At 40.5% G+C, this 15,116-nt stretch overlaps 1 long non-coding RNA gene across 2 annotated transcripts; it reads right to left on the bottom strand.

The window, feature by feature from the left end:
- Window positions 1–12,938, bottom strand: LOC122905016. 2 transcript variants are annotated; one of them, XR_006384297.1, is made up of 3 exons: window positions 12,593–12,938; window positions 9,181–9,383; window positions 1–38 (listed from the first exon to the last, which is right to left on the bottom strand). It is a non-coding gene; the product is annotated as an uncharacterized LOC122905016 (long non-coding RNA). The 2 variants fall into 2 exon arrangements; XR_006384298.1 differs by lacking the exon at window positions 1–38 and adding an exon at window positions 1,986–3,783.
- Between the last annotated feature and the right edge of the window lie 2,178 nt (window positions 12,939–15,116).

Below are 15,116 nucleotides of genomic sequence, written 5' to 3'. Positions count from 1 at the left end.
CTTGCCTCTCTGCCTTCTTGTGATCTCTCTCTTTCTCTCTGTCAAATAAATAAATAAAGTCTTTTTTAAAAAGAAAAATTGAAAAATAAGAGCAAAGTTGGAGGAGTTAATACTACTGGATTTCAAGATTGTGTGGTACTGATGTCAAGATAGACAAACAGAGAAATGAAGCAGAATAGAGAATCCAGAAATAAACCTTATATATATGGGCAACTGGATTTCTGACAAAGATGCAAAGGCAATTCAGTGGTAAAAGGATAGTCTTTTCAACAAATAGTACTGGAACAATTAGATATCCATATGCAAAACTAAAACCACAAAACAAAATAAAACCCCAAATTTCTTCCATACTTTGCACGACTAAAAACAATGGTGCAAGACCATTACATAAAGATAAAATGGCATAATCCAACATGAATCACAGGCCTACATGTAAAACTAAAACAATAATACTTCTAAGAAGGAAACATAGAGAATCTTCATGACCTCAGAATAGACAAAGAATTCTTAGATAGGATACCAGAACATAATCTATAAAATAACAAATTGATAAATTTAACTATATCAAAATTAAAAACATTGCTCATTGAAAGATACCATTAGCAGAATAAAAATACAAAGCACTGACTGGGGAAAAATATTTATAAAACATGTATTTGTAAAAATCTTGTATCCTGAATCTATAAAAATTCTCAAACCTCAATAATTGGAAACAAATCCCTTGTTAAAAAAAATGGGTAAGATATTTGATTGACACTTGCATATGGAGAATAAGCACATGAACAAAATGCTAAAACCCATTTTTCATTAGGAAAAAGAACCACAATGTATCATTTTCTAGAAAGGATAAAATTAAAAGCTTGACAATACTAAGTGTTGGTGAGGACACAAAGGAACCGGAACTCTCAGACCCTGGAGATGCCAATGTAAAATGGCTCAATCCTTTGACAGTTTCTTAAATTGTTAAACATACATCTAACCTTTGGTTCAGCTGTTCCTCTCCTAGGTACTTATTTACTAAAGAAAGAACAAAGCACATTTCTGTACAGAGTCTTACACATGAATGCTTATGGCAGCTTTATCAGCAACAGTCCCAAACTGGAAACAAGCCAAATGTGTCCTTGAACAGGGGAATGGACAAACTGCATTAAATCATGTAACAGAATATTACTCAATAATAAAAAAAAAAAAGAATGGCATATTGGCCCCTGCAACAACATGGATAAGTCTCAAAGTAATTATGTCTAGAGAAAGAAGCTTAGCAACAAAAAGGAATGACCTGTCGATACATACAACATGGGTCAAAGTCAAAAGAACTATGCTGAGTGAGAGAAGTCAAACAATAAATAATGCATATTGCATGATTCCACTTATATCAAACTCTAGAAAATTCAAACTAACCCATAATGACAAAAGCAGATCAGTGGTTGCCTCGAGAAGGAAAGGGAAGGAGAAAAAATTAACACGATCTTGGGTATGATAGGTATTGAACATGTATCTCAAACTCTGACCATGTAGAGGTGAGGTCAGGTCCCCACTTGCCTGTTTGGAATTTGGTCTCCTCTTGCCTTGCTCCTACTTGGACGAGATATTCACAGTCCTGACCGGAGCTTTGCTGATATCTGTTCCTCATTAACCATTAGAGCAATTTCCTAATCTCGGTGTCTAGTAGGTAGTACTTTATTAGGACTTGAGTACATTTCTTCTGTTTAGTGTGAGGAAATTTTCCCTGAACAGAGCTGAACACATCAAATGCTGAGCCTGCTCTTAAAGTAGATATATTAGGGCCTTGCGATGATTCAGCTAGCTAGGCAATCAGAGGCAGTATCTCTTTCTTTCTCAGGGATTTCATTCTACTCCAACCCAGGGCATCTCTACTGTGCTCCCAGAAAAAAAAAAAAAAAAAAAAAAAAAAAAAAATATATATATATATATATATATCCTCTTAAAAGAAGTTTTAACAATATAGGCCTGTAAATAATGATCTTTGATTGATCTAGTAAGAAAGATGGAAGGCATCTGTTATTTACTGGAGCGGGAGAAAGTTCCCTTTGTTTTATAATTCATTGCTAGATGCTTGTCAAAGGGCAGGTTCCTGAAACTAGAACATTTAAAGGGAAAAAAAGTTGTATTTTCCAGAATTAAAACTAAGCGTCGGACTATTACCTTTTATGTATTATGGATGAAGTGTGTGAGAATTTAACTGCCCTTGTGTTGTTAAGTTCTTCACACGTGCATAGCTTAAAAACCTATTCCCCTCTGGAAAGCTGTGCTCTGGCAAAATTGGAGGAGAAAATTGCTGTGATGAAGGTATAATGTGTTATTATTCTGCTTAAGGTTCAATATGAATCAATCTGACAATCAGATTTCTAATGATGGTTCCTAATTCCCTTCTACTTTTCCTAGTTTTCCTTGGAATTCATCTTATTTTCTCTTGCCAAGTTTGAGACCAATTCAATTCAATTTAGTAAGATTCGTTGAACATCTGCTCTGTAGAACAGGATGGGCTGGACCCTGGGAAGATCAGAAAAAAAAAAAACCAAAAAAACCCACAAAAAACTATAATCCCTGCTTTGAGAAACTCCCAGTGTCATTGGAGAGATCAGACAAATGGACATGGAAGAGTTAACCAGCACTTGGTACCGTTTCTGGCAGCTGAAGGGACTCATTAACGTGCGAAGAGAATCAACACCACTGAAAATTTATATGAGGCTAAATGCAGAAGTACGTGGTACAGATATAGGATTTCAGAGAAAGCAAGACATAAAAGCAGGCTGAAGTTTTGGCACATCATGGGAAAATTGTACTCGTGGTGGGGCTGATTTTAATGAGAAAAAAATGAGAAGCATATTTCAGGTTAGGATCATTATGAATAAGTCAGAAAAGACGGGCATTAACGGAGTGTATGTTCACAGCAGGAAGGAGCCCGTTATGACCAGAGAAGGTAGGGCAGGGTCAGAGAGTGGAGGTCCTCATATGAATTTTGGACTTTATTCAGAGGCCATGGAGAGCCCCACGTGGGTTTTTAGCAGCAGGGCTTTATTTTTGAAGTTTACATTTGCATAGCATGCACAAGAGGCTGAAGAAAGCAAACACTTGCAGGCAGAGAGAACTGAATGTAACAGTGTAAGGAACTGGTGATGACAACTTGAAGTACCATGTTGCAGCTCGGTTGGCGAGAAAGAAACCAGCCATTGGAAGGTAGAAAACAATGAGGCTCCCAGATGATGACAAGGAAATAAAATTTGATCTCTGATTTGTAAGTCAGAGAGATTCGTCATAATACAGCCCCAGAGACAGAAGGGAAAACTAGAAAGCAGAAATGTTGTAAAGAAGATTTTGTTTTGGACTCAAAGTTTGAGATTATCGTGGCAGAGTCAGGACAACACAGGTTTTTAAAAGAAAAGCTCAGGTTCGAGATAGATGTTTGAAAACAATTGAATTCTCTTCTGTCAACTCAGCAGCCTTCTGGTTCATTGTTGTCCGGCGTTTCATAGGAAAAAATTCTGGAACTCATTCCTCAGCTTTTCCTTCTTATATGGTTTCAGAGTAGATCATTCAGTGAAGGGCCACGTTCTTGATGTTCAGAGGCTACAGTTTTCACTTCCCCCTGCGGCTGCTGGAGTCTGGCTTCTCCCTGGTGGCCTCCCACTTGGGACCAGTCTCTTCCGGAAACCTGGTCACCTCCTGGACCTACTTTTGCTTCTTAAAGCTCTAGAATTGTGTATGCTTGTCATTCCCCATATTTCCTTCTTTCCTCTTGAATCCTGACACAAAGCAAATCTGTGTAAAGAGATTGCAGGCAATGACTAGATGGGGCTTCAGTTGTGTGTGTGTTGAGGAAATAGAACTAGTAAAAAGACACCGAGAAGAAATGGTCAGAAAATTAGGAGAAAAATGAGCACGTCTTGTAAGAGAAGTCCCTTAAGGGAAAATTAAGGGATGATTTTTTTTTTAATCAGGTAAACAGACAAAACAAAGACACTGAGAATAATGTGGAATGTTTCTCAAGGTGAGGGACAATGTGCAAAAATTCAGTTTCAGTGTAATAGCATTCCCACACATTTCATTCCAGGGTCAGTTAGAATTATGCTGCTAAAACAGTGGGCTGACACAACGTTCGATGGCATGGTGAGATATTCAAGATCCCTAGTGCTAGGTTGTCACAAGAGCCAGGGGGTTTTCAAAGCACAGGGTTAATACTGGAAATCTCTAGTACTGTCCGGGGAACATAAAAACAAATTGCTTCTCTGGTCCTTACTAACTGGACAAGAAGAAAAGCATTTGCCAGATTTGATGATGGCATACCATCACCCTCAGCTTGAACAACGGTGCAAATGGCGATGCTACGGATTACATTCATGATAATCCAATAATTCTTTAAGATCCATCTGTCCTTGGCATAGGCTACATAGGCGAATTCATCGGGAGAGGTGACAGAAACACCCACCCTCTACCTTTGAGATTTGATAGTGGCACTAATATCTGAAATATTATTGGTGATTTTCCACATTTGAAGGGAAAGGCTATTCCAGCCACGTTCAGTTGATCCTTCTTGCCTTTTTGGTCTCACTCTATAGACCAAAGGTTGAAGTGGGTATACTTCTTGTCTTTCCCCGTTATACAGCCACACTAGTTAATGATGGCAGGTGCCTTTGGGTAACTCAGAAGATTTACATGACCTTCTGGTGGCGGTGTGGTGGGCAAATCCCTGAAGGAACCTGGTCTTCCCTTCACTTAAAGAACTCGTGTTTACAATCTGGTTCAAGAATGGGGGTTGCATGGAGGCGCCTGGGGCGCTCAGTGGGTTAAAGCTTCTGTCTTCGGCTCAGGTGATGATCCCAGGGTTCTGGGATCGAGCCCCGCATCGGGCTCTCTGCTCAGCAGGGAGCTCTCTGCTCTCTCTCCCTGCCTCTCTGCCTACTTGTGATTTCTGTCTGTCAAATAAATAAATAAAAATCTTTATAAAAAAGAAAAAAAAATAAGAAGGGTTGCATGACAAGTTGTGACTCCACTGAGTCAATTAAAGTCAAGACCATTCACAAGAAGTAAAGATTACATTTTTTTTCCCTTAGGGTGTAGAGTGTCCAAATATATTTCTTCAAGGAACACCATAATCAGTTAGTACTACCCAAGATCTCTGTGGGCTAAACTCTTTTGATTACTGCCCTCCTGCTGCTGCCCATTTTGATAATCACCTCCAGCTGTCCTGTAAGGCTGAGAACCAGGGAACCCATTTCAGAGGGAGCATCTCTCAACAACACCATGGGCTTGAAATACCTTGAGCTCTTTAGCATGTAAGTCCATTCTTTACCAGTATATTTCTCAATGCACTGGTAAAGGTAGTGTTTTCTGGGGGCTACTGCCTTAAGATAGAGTTATTGGGTAGGTGAGTGGGCCACATATGTTAAGAACATTCCAAATTCCTGTCCCCCAGCCTTTGAATCCCTTCTACAATAAACCAAAGACATTTTGGTATCTCATTTAATTTGCGTACTCACATATAGAGAACAATTTTTAAAAACATAAGTAAGCTTTGTTATATATCTAAGGGTAAGGTTTGTGTATGGAAAACCAAGAAGGGAAATGGAATCTGGAGAAACTTCACCTGTAATTTTAAATTCTTCATTTCTTAAAAGTAATCTCTACATCCAAGGTGGAGCTTAAACTCATGCCCAAGAGTCACTTGCCACCGACCAAGCCAGCCAGGTGTCTCTCTATTTAATTTTGTTTGACTTTAAGAAAAAACTGTGGTCAGACGTGTCTAATATAAAATTGCAGTTTTAACAAGTCAGCGGCATACATCACATTTCTCAATGTTGTGCCACCAACACCAGTATCTATTTCTAACATTTCCATCAACCCAAACAGAAACTCTGCACTCCTGAGGCATTATGAAACAATTTCAAGAGGAAATTAGAATGAAAAAAAAAATCACAGTTTATAGAGGGATGACTGGTACATGGTAATAAAAGGATCTAGTTAAAATAAACGAATGAGGGGTGCCTGGGCAACTCAGTTGGTTGAATGTCTGCCTTTTGCTAGGGAGGTGACCTGGGAGTCCTGGGACTGAGGCGTGAGGAGGGCTCCCTGCTCAGTATGGAGTGTCCCTCTCCCTCTGTCCTTCCCCCTGCTTGTGCGCGCTCTCTCTCTGCTCTCTCTGTCTCTCAAATAAATATATAAAATCCTAAAAAATAAAATAAAATAAATGAAAGCATACCGGATCAAGTGCTTTACTATTCTAATTTTGTCATGGAATCATGAAGACTAGAGGTGGCAATGCAAGGACCCCATGACCTCACAGCTGACTATCTGAGCAAGCTTCCACGGGCTTCACTCTCCCGGGTACTCTGGTGCCTACTCTGTCTCTGTTGCTTTTCCAGTTTCTACTGGAAGTTTGTTTCTTCCGACTGACGATGATGCAGAATTAGAAGACAGAGGCTATAAATGGGTCTTAAAAGCTTACTTGGAAAAAGCTATAAGATGAAAAACAGAAAGAGTAGTTGGTATCCCACTTTTCAGAGGAGGAAACAGAGATGTGGAGGGAAGGTTGGTGGGCTGCTAGCTGCTGGGTCTGTATGTGACCTCAGATTGTAAGACTCTGCTCTTTCCACGGTGGGAGGCCACCCCAAGGGGCTACAGTTTGTGTGTGGCTTTTTTCCCCCTTAGCTTTATTGGGGGGGGGGTGGTTCATTTGTTTATTTGAGAGAGAGGGAGAGAATGAGAAGGGCAGGCAGAGGGGTGGGGGAAGAGGAAGAAGCAGACTCCCTCCTGAGCCAGCGCTGGCCTGGGGCTCGATCCCTGGATGGTGGCCTGAACCAAAGTAGGGTTCTTGGCCAACTGAGCCACCCAGGTGCCCCTCTCTTTTCCCCCTTAATGTTTAAAAGTTTTATTCTTGAACAGCGAAGAAAAGTTATCTTGATCCTGTCCACCATTTTTTGTTTGTTTTGTTTTAACCAACCTCATTACTGTTTGGAGCAACTTTGGATCATGGTAATATTTGACTTAGTCAAACAGTAAGTACAAAGTTTGTTCAAACCTGCAGCTTATAAATTAATACTACAAGAAAGAGAAGACTCACAACGTACGCCTTAATGGCTTAAAAATCCACCCAGTATCTCCTTGTCTCACTGTATTTTAAAACATTTTCTCTGCTCTGTTGTTGAGAATTAAAAAAAATATTAATAATCATAAAAAATAATAGAACAATCTGAAGCAAACAAGTCAAAATATTAACATTTGTTTCTTCTTAGTGGTAAGAATGTACTGTGTGTTTATTTTCCCTACTTTACAGTATTTTCAAAATATTTCTTATTAAAATATTTTAACATCTCAAACAATTGAGATGCAGCCAACAGTTGTGAGCAAATATGTCTGTCGTACAGATCACATTGCAAAACAATTTGCTGAAGTTCAGAAAAGTGATTCTTAAAATAAAGGCCCTTAAAAAGAATTGTCTATAAACAAATTAACTTCTGAGAAGACAAAGACAAAAATAGATGAAATTTATATTCTAACTTGAAATTTTTTATGAAGAGATGCCAATTCTGCATGTTTCTTTGACTAGTTATGTAGGTCAATCTCATCATTATGATGGTTTTATTCATTCACTCCTGGAGACCAGGAGTTTCCCCTACAAATGTTATTCTCCTTTATATTAAAGGCGAGGAAAGAAGAAAGCTAAAAGAAAAAAAAATCAAGTCTGATGCCACAGTTCTCTTAATACCCAACTAAGAGCACAAATATTTTGTTTATACACATTTCATCTATATGTAAGGATTTTTCAAAGTATGGGTTTCATTTATAAATGAACCTTAATATGGTTATCTGTTTCAAGTTGACTGCCGTGATTAGTATGATTCTTTTTAGTGATTTCAACTCAGAGTAGAACCCGAAACTAAAAATGCTAACTACCCTGACTTGGAATCTACAACAATCCCCTGAGATTTTCTGTGTTTTTTTTTTCCTAGATAAAATAGCTCATACCAAGACTTATCAAAGAGGAGAAGGAACAAGCTCCTAATAATCACTTATAAAACTAAAACAGAAGAACAGCTGAATCAGGTGTTTAGAGCTATATGGGGACACAGGTAGAAATGTGTGCTTTGGAGTAAAATGTGCTGAGCTCATACACTATATGAACAATTTTGAAAGCGGAACATTCAAGGTCACCTGTATAAATGCATTCTATCCTCAAACAAATCAGTGACCTTTATCCACTTTACCATCAAATATACCAGTAGTAGAGGGCGTAGACAGGATGGCCTGTGTGATCAACCTAAAACCTTTTCATTAAAAGGGCTTTTCCCATATGTTATTTTATTTAACCCTTTCATCCGTCTGTGAAGTGGGCACGTCTTCATTTTAGAGACGCAGATATCGAGGCTCAAAAGACTGGATGCAAGGGCTTTTGGATGACTCAGTAGGTTAAGTGTCTGCCTTCCCCTTAGGTCGTGATCCCAGAGTCCTGGGATCAGGCCCCACACGGGGTTCCCTGCTCACTGGGGAGTTTGCTTTCTGCTTCTCTCTCTGCCTCTCCCCCTGCTCATGCATGCTTTCTCTCTCTCTGTCTCTCCCAAATAAATAAATAAAATCTTTTTTTTTTTTTTTTTTTTTTTAAGCCTAGATAACATTTCCAAGTTCTCGCCGACAGGTGCAGGGAGAGGCCGAGCTTCTATGCTTCCTTTATATCTCACTGTCTCTTCGTTCTCCTTACTTTCTGTATGTCCTCTTGGTCTTGCCCTTCCAATTTCTGGAAGACTTTGGGGGGGAGGCTTTAAAGTAATTCGTTTTGGGAATATTTTACAAAACCCATTGCGTGTTGAAGCTAACCTCTACAGATTGTGTTTTATTACCAGGAATACTAATAGAGTTAGACAGTTCTTTGACCAAAGTGGCTGACTATGGAGAATGTTCACCAAACAGGGGTCCATGCCATGAGGTCTCACTTCTTTGTGGAGAAGAGATATCAATTCTGTGTCTCTCTCAAACACATTTAACATACTTGATTTTTTTTTCCCCTTAGGAGTAAAGTAACAAAAATATTAGAGGGGATACTTATTAGACATAGTTACAGAACATTTGTCATCTCTAATATGCTGATAGATTAATTATCTACTGCTTCTTCACATCTTACCCCCAAACTTGGTGGCTTGAAACAACAGACAATTGTTCTCTCACCATTTCTGAAAGCTGCTTGGTGGAGTGGTTCTGGCTCAAGGTCTGCTGTGAAGACACGGGATGAAGCTGCCGTCGTGACTGGAGGTGTGACTAGGGATGAAGGATCTACTTGGTTCACTCATATGTCTGGCAAGTTGATGCCAGCTGTTGATTGTGGCTCTCAGTTCCTCTCTGCGTGGGTCACCGCACAACCTAGCAGCCAGCTTCCTCGGCGTTGGTGATCCAAGAGAAAGTGAGAAAAAGCCAGAGAGATCACCCAAGAGAAAAGCTGCCATCTTTTTATAATCTAATCTTGAAGTGATAGCCCATCACCATCGTCAGATTCAATTCATTGGAAGTGATTCATTAATTGCAGCCCACGCACAAGGGGAGGGAAAGTCAGCCCCACTTTTTGGAGGAAGGATTCCTCCAAAAAAGAATTCATGGACAAATCTTCAAATCACCACAGTGCCTCGCCCCAATTCTTAGCTCTTGCAGAAGAAAGCACATAAAAATAGATTTATTTCTTTTCAGCTGGTTCATATACTAGTAAAACTGATAAAAAACTCTCTTGCTATTTCCCATCCTTCAGGGATAGTTCCTTCCATTTTCTTTGCTGCCCCTCCTCCTCTGTTTGCCTGAAAACGCTTGAGTGTCCCAGCTATTCACAGTTTCTTCTCTATGTACACACTCACCTACTAACATCCGCTAGAGTCATGCTTTGCCCGCCATCTTTATTCTCACAATTCTCGTATTTGTCTTCAGTCTTAACCTCGCCTCACAATTCCAGTTTTATGTAGGCAGCTGCTCCTTGACCTCCTTGATCTCCATGAAGATCGCACGCACTGAGATGGACCACGGCTAAGAGAACCCTGAGCCCCTGCTTCTCTCCTGGGTTTCTCTTTCTTGGTAAGTCCATCCAGCTGTCTAAGCTCTTAGTTGTCTTATGTCTCGTCCCCCAGCTGGTCCTGTCAGTACTTCTTCATGAGCTTTCCTGAACCCACCAGACTTTCTTCCTTCCCTGCTGCTACAGCTCTAGTTCGAGCTCCTTGTCTTCCCGTCTGGACTGCTCCCATCGCCTCCTACTGGTTGTTTTGTCTCGTTTTGTTACTTCTTCTCTGGTCCTTGGAAGTATTCTCCATAGTATAGCCACGGTGCCAGTTTGAAAAGGAAATCAGTTCCTGTTACTCCTCTGTTTAAAACTCTTTGTGGCTTTCTATTTCACTTAGAATAATAAATCCAAACTCTTTGCTTCGACGTAGAGTTTTGTGCATATCCTTGTCCCTGCCCACTAGCCAACCACACTGATCACACACACACACACACACACACACACACACTTTCTCTCTCACATATAATACGCAATTTGGGTGGGGGGAGCCTAATTGGAATTTAAATCTTATTTCAATTATTACTAAAAAGTTAGAACACATGGTTTGAGTAGTAAATATGGGAAATAATTGAACAGAAGACCCAAGGTCCAGGAGTATCATTATAAAAGTGAAGGAGATTATCTACTTGTGCATGTTCTATCAAAAAAAAAAAACCCAAAACCAAACCAAACCAAACATGATGAGGAGGATAGGGATGAATAAGCTGGGCACACCAGTAAGTGGGTCGCTCTAATTTAGTGAACAGTAGGCTGATAAATAAAGATGGTAATATAAATGCTATTACTAAAGGTATATTCCAAGTTAAAAAAAAATACACAGTACTTGGGTATATTAACACATGCTGACTGCACATGTGTATTTGCATTTTTTTAATAAAGATTTTATGTATTTATTTGACAGAGAAAGCGAGAGAGCCCAGGCAGGGGGAGCAGCAGAGGGAGAGGGCAAAGCAGGCTCTCTGCTGGGCAGGGAGCCCAATGTGGGACTCGATCCCAGTATCCTGGGATCATGACCTGAGCCAAAGGCAAATGCCTAACCACCTGAGACACTCAGGCGCTCCACGTATCTGCATTGTGTGTGTGTGTGTGTGTGCGCGCGCACACGCGTATTCTGTGTGGGTGTGTATAATGTACATACATCTCCATGTGTCAGTATGTACCTTAGCATATGCATGTGTGTGTCTGGGGGGGGGGCTTGTGTGTGTATCTTGGTTTGTCTCTGTGTGAGCAGGACCATCCTGATTGATAAGCAGACTGGGCAAATCAGCTTCCTTGAGAATACTCAGGGGCCACAGATATCGTCTCCCTCAAAGAGAACATTTCTCCCGAGATTCATTAAGTGGTCTCTTTTCAATTGCAAATATCACGGGAGCTGCATCCATCATCTGTATCTTCCTCTGAGTTATTGCAATTAGACTGTGTTCCTCCCAGCACAGCCTGAATAATAGTCAGAGATAGGAATGGGTGCAAGGGGCTCCGAGAAGGAAACCCAGGGGACTGTGCTGTGTACACAACACTGGTTACTCCTGTATCTAACTGCTTACTTACAGACCAAACCCGAGGTCCCTGGATGTTAAGCTTCCAGGATTTGGACTCAATACCTGGGGTTCAATTCCAAGTTTACAACTTATTTGCTGGGCGACCTATGGATATTATGTAACACTTCTGTGCCTCTGCTTTATAAACTAGAGAAGCTGGATATACATTTTATAAGGTCTGATGGTTAATGAAGTAATACATTTAAAGCACTTAAAAACCGTGTCTGACATAGAGTCAGCATTTCATAAATATTTACTAATGCTTTTTCATTTTGTTATGATGTCTGCCCTGCTCTTGGACGATGCATGGACATGTTCCAGCAGAACTCGTCATTCAAGTTCCAGCAGAACTTGTCATTTCGGCAAATGACACTTTCCTCCTCTCACCGACTCGAATCAGAAATTGACAGCTTTCCTAGAATCTCCTGGTGCTGCTCTCAATCATTACCAGGTCTCCCAGACTTGAACTCTAAAATGTTGCCTAAGTCCTCCACTCCTCTCAGGTGCCTACCTCAGTCATACCTTGTCACTCACTTGAGTTACTGAAAAGGTTTTCAGATTGGTCTCCCAATCTCCTCCTTTCATGCCTTTTTTCCCACTCATTCTTCCCCATAAAGCAACTACAGTGATCTTTTAAAAGCATATGTTGGATCCTGTCACTCCCTTGCTCAAAATTCTTCACAGTTTCCCGTTGAGCTGAGGACAAAGTGGAAGGAAGGTTCTGTAAGTTCATACCTCTGGCTTCTGCTGCCATCCCGTCTCTCACTCAACAGGGCCCAAGCCTTGGGCCTCCTCACAGGTTTTCAGATGGCCCAAGAGCTTTTCTATCTTGGGGATTTCGATTTTGTTTCCAGGATGTGTGTCTCCCCCTTTTTAGATAGTTCCCATATCTCCTTTGGGTCCCTGTAAGTGTCACTTCCTCACAGAGAACTTTTCAGAACTTCGAATCTTAACTGAGGACCTCTCTGTGGTCCTTTCTGTTACTTCCTGTTGTGCCACTTACCACGGGTGTACGTTCTCTCTGTTTATTTGCCGCGTGGTCAGTCTTCTCAACCAGATGCGAGCACTGTCCTGATGGGGATCCTGTTTGTCACTTCGGTGATGAAAATGCAAGAACAGAAGTAGAAGCAAGTCACAAGATGTTCCTAAACTTCTTGCCTTTAAGTGATGAAATCCAGAGTTGTGTGCTGTACTCAGATTTAGTACTATTTAATATTACTGTTGACAAAATGGGAGACTGTTAGAGGCAGAAATGCATGGGCTCTGAATTCAACCTGGAGCTGAATTCCGTCTTAATCATTTACCAGTCCTGTGGCCTTGGGCAAGTTGTTTAACTTCCTTTGACCTAAGATTCCTCACTTGGCAAATGGTTATCCTCTTACCAGCTTGGAGGTTGTTACAGAGAAATTGAAAGGAAGTGAATGGCTTGGCTCATGCTGATTGCTTAATGAATAAATGCTAGCTGTCATTTTCACTGATAGACCTTTGTTTTGGCACTTCACTAGGAAAGCGAAAAAAATAGGAGTGAAGAATGATAAATTATTGATTCCTTTAAAATATCCAGAAAAATCTGGCCCCAAATCAGATAGAGGCCTGAATTAACACAGGGAATGGAAGGGAAAAATTGAAACCCATGAATTTCACTGAAGTCAGACAGATTGGTTCTTCACACTCCCAGGACAAAGGTACATGTGCTTCCCAGGCCTGGAGCTCTTTCTTCTGCAGGTCTCACACAACTTTTCCTAGAGGCCTTTCCTTGAACACCGTATTAAGCATTCCCTCTGCTCACCCTCCCTTCCTCAACCCTGCATCTGCTGAGCTGAACACCATATGTTTTTTTCCTAGAACACATCTCACTATGAACTTAGTTTGCTTAATTATATTTCTACCTGTTTTGGGTCCAAGTCAACAAGTAGACTATGAATCCTGAAGGGTAGCAGAACCCACCACCCCAAAATCTGACTGTAGGCGGTCAGGACTTGCTACTCCCAGCTACTTGGCTTTGGTATGTTGATGACTTTGAGCTGCAGGCGTTTGAACAGTAGCAAATGAAGGGCGAGCCTTCCTCTGAATTCCCCTTACCTGCCTACCCCCTTCAGACAAACTTCGTCACAAATGATGATACCTTCTACCTATTCTTCCTTCCTCAATATCATTTACTTTCATCTGCTAAGAGGCCTCTATTACCTTTCCTCTTTCCCCACTGAGGTGATGTCTGTTCCTGAAGTCTAGGCCACCCCAGATGGTTATTCACTTTCTTTATGTCTCACCCATGTGTGTATGAGGCATACACACAAATGAATGTGTCTATTTTTCTCATCTTAATCTGTGCTTTGTTACAGGGGGTCTCAGCTAAGAACTCAGAAAGTAGAGGGAAAATGATCTTTCCTCCCCTAAAACACCAACAAGGGCAGGACCTTGTCGTCCCTTTAGCCCAGCGCCCAGCACAGTGCCTGGAATGTACAATGTGCTCACACAGAAAGTCAATGAGTAGAATGGTGACCTCCTTCGGGTTACTTTTAAGTAAAGCAACAGATAGATTTCTTTATCAGGAATAGGTGACCTCCACAGTCCGAGCTTCACTGTGCAACTACCCCCCCCCCTTGCAGTACTATTTTTGTCATAGCTGAAGTGTAATGCAAGACCATTTCTTAAAACAAAATCTCTCGCTAGTAGATCTCTTGACATTTGTTTAATTTTAAGCTGCAGACATCATTATACTGCCCATTCAGGAGCTTAAGACAATTTTCTGGAGTTGCAACTCACCCTCTAATATTCAGGATGCATTAACAGCCCCCTGAATGAGAGGACTTGCTTCCTTCCCCTTGGCATGTCCCCAGTTCTCCATGGACTGTGACATGCAGTGATTACCATGGACTGGAGAACATGGCCATGTGTACTCTCTGTGATCCCTATAAATTATGGAACCCAAAGAAAGTGGTTCAGCCACTTAAAAAGTAGGGAGGAAAAGAGGATAGAAACTCATAGATGCATTTTGAAAAGAAGAATTTCCAATTCTTGGTGTCCTCTTCCATTTCATGGCAATAAAATAATGGTAGTTTTTCACAGTTCCACTAAAGATATAGTCACCTTTAAATTTAAAACAAATTTATCTAAGAAATGGATTAAATTTTAAGGAAACCTATTTGTTGCTTTACTTAAAAGTAACCTAAAAGGCACAGATCCTCAATACATTTGCAAGTTTCTTGTCTGCTCTCAAGCTCACCACTATCTTATTTTCTCCTTGTATTCATTAATGCAAGTTCAGGCATTCATATTTAAGCTTCAAACAAAAAATAATGCTGTTTGGTAATCCTGAGAATGTTATTTTTGATCCGTCTTTTCAGGAAGATTCATTTAAAAGCCTAGACATAGCTACATTATAATTTTCTACAATCAACAAAGAAAAAAAAATGCACCAGAAGATACAATGATTACTGGAAAGAAAGTAACCTTAAATGTCCTTAAAGTTCTATTTCATCAGGTTCTGAAATAAATGAAACTCCACATTCTGCCCGTTTCAGTGT

Source organism: Neovison vison, chromosome 4 (assembly GCF_020171115.1).
Source record: "Neovison vison isolate M4711 chromosome 4, ASM_NN_V1, whole genome shotgun sequence".
Classification (NCBI taxonomy): domain Eukaryota; kingdom Metazoa; phylum Chordata; class Mammalia; order Carnivora; family Mustelidae; genus Neogale; species Neogale vison.
This window is presented reverse-complemented; position numbering and strand designations above follow the sequence as displayed.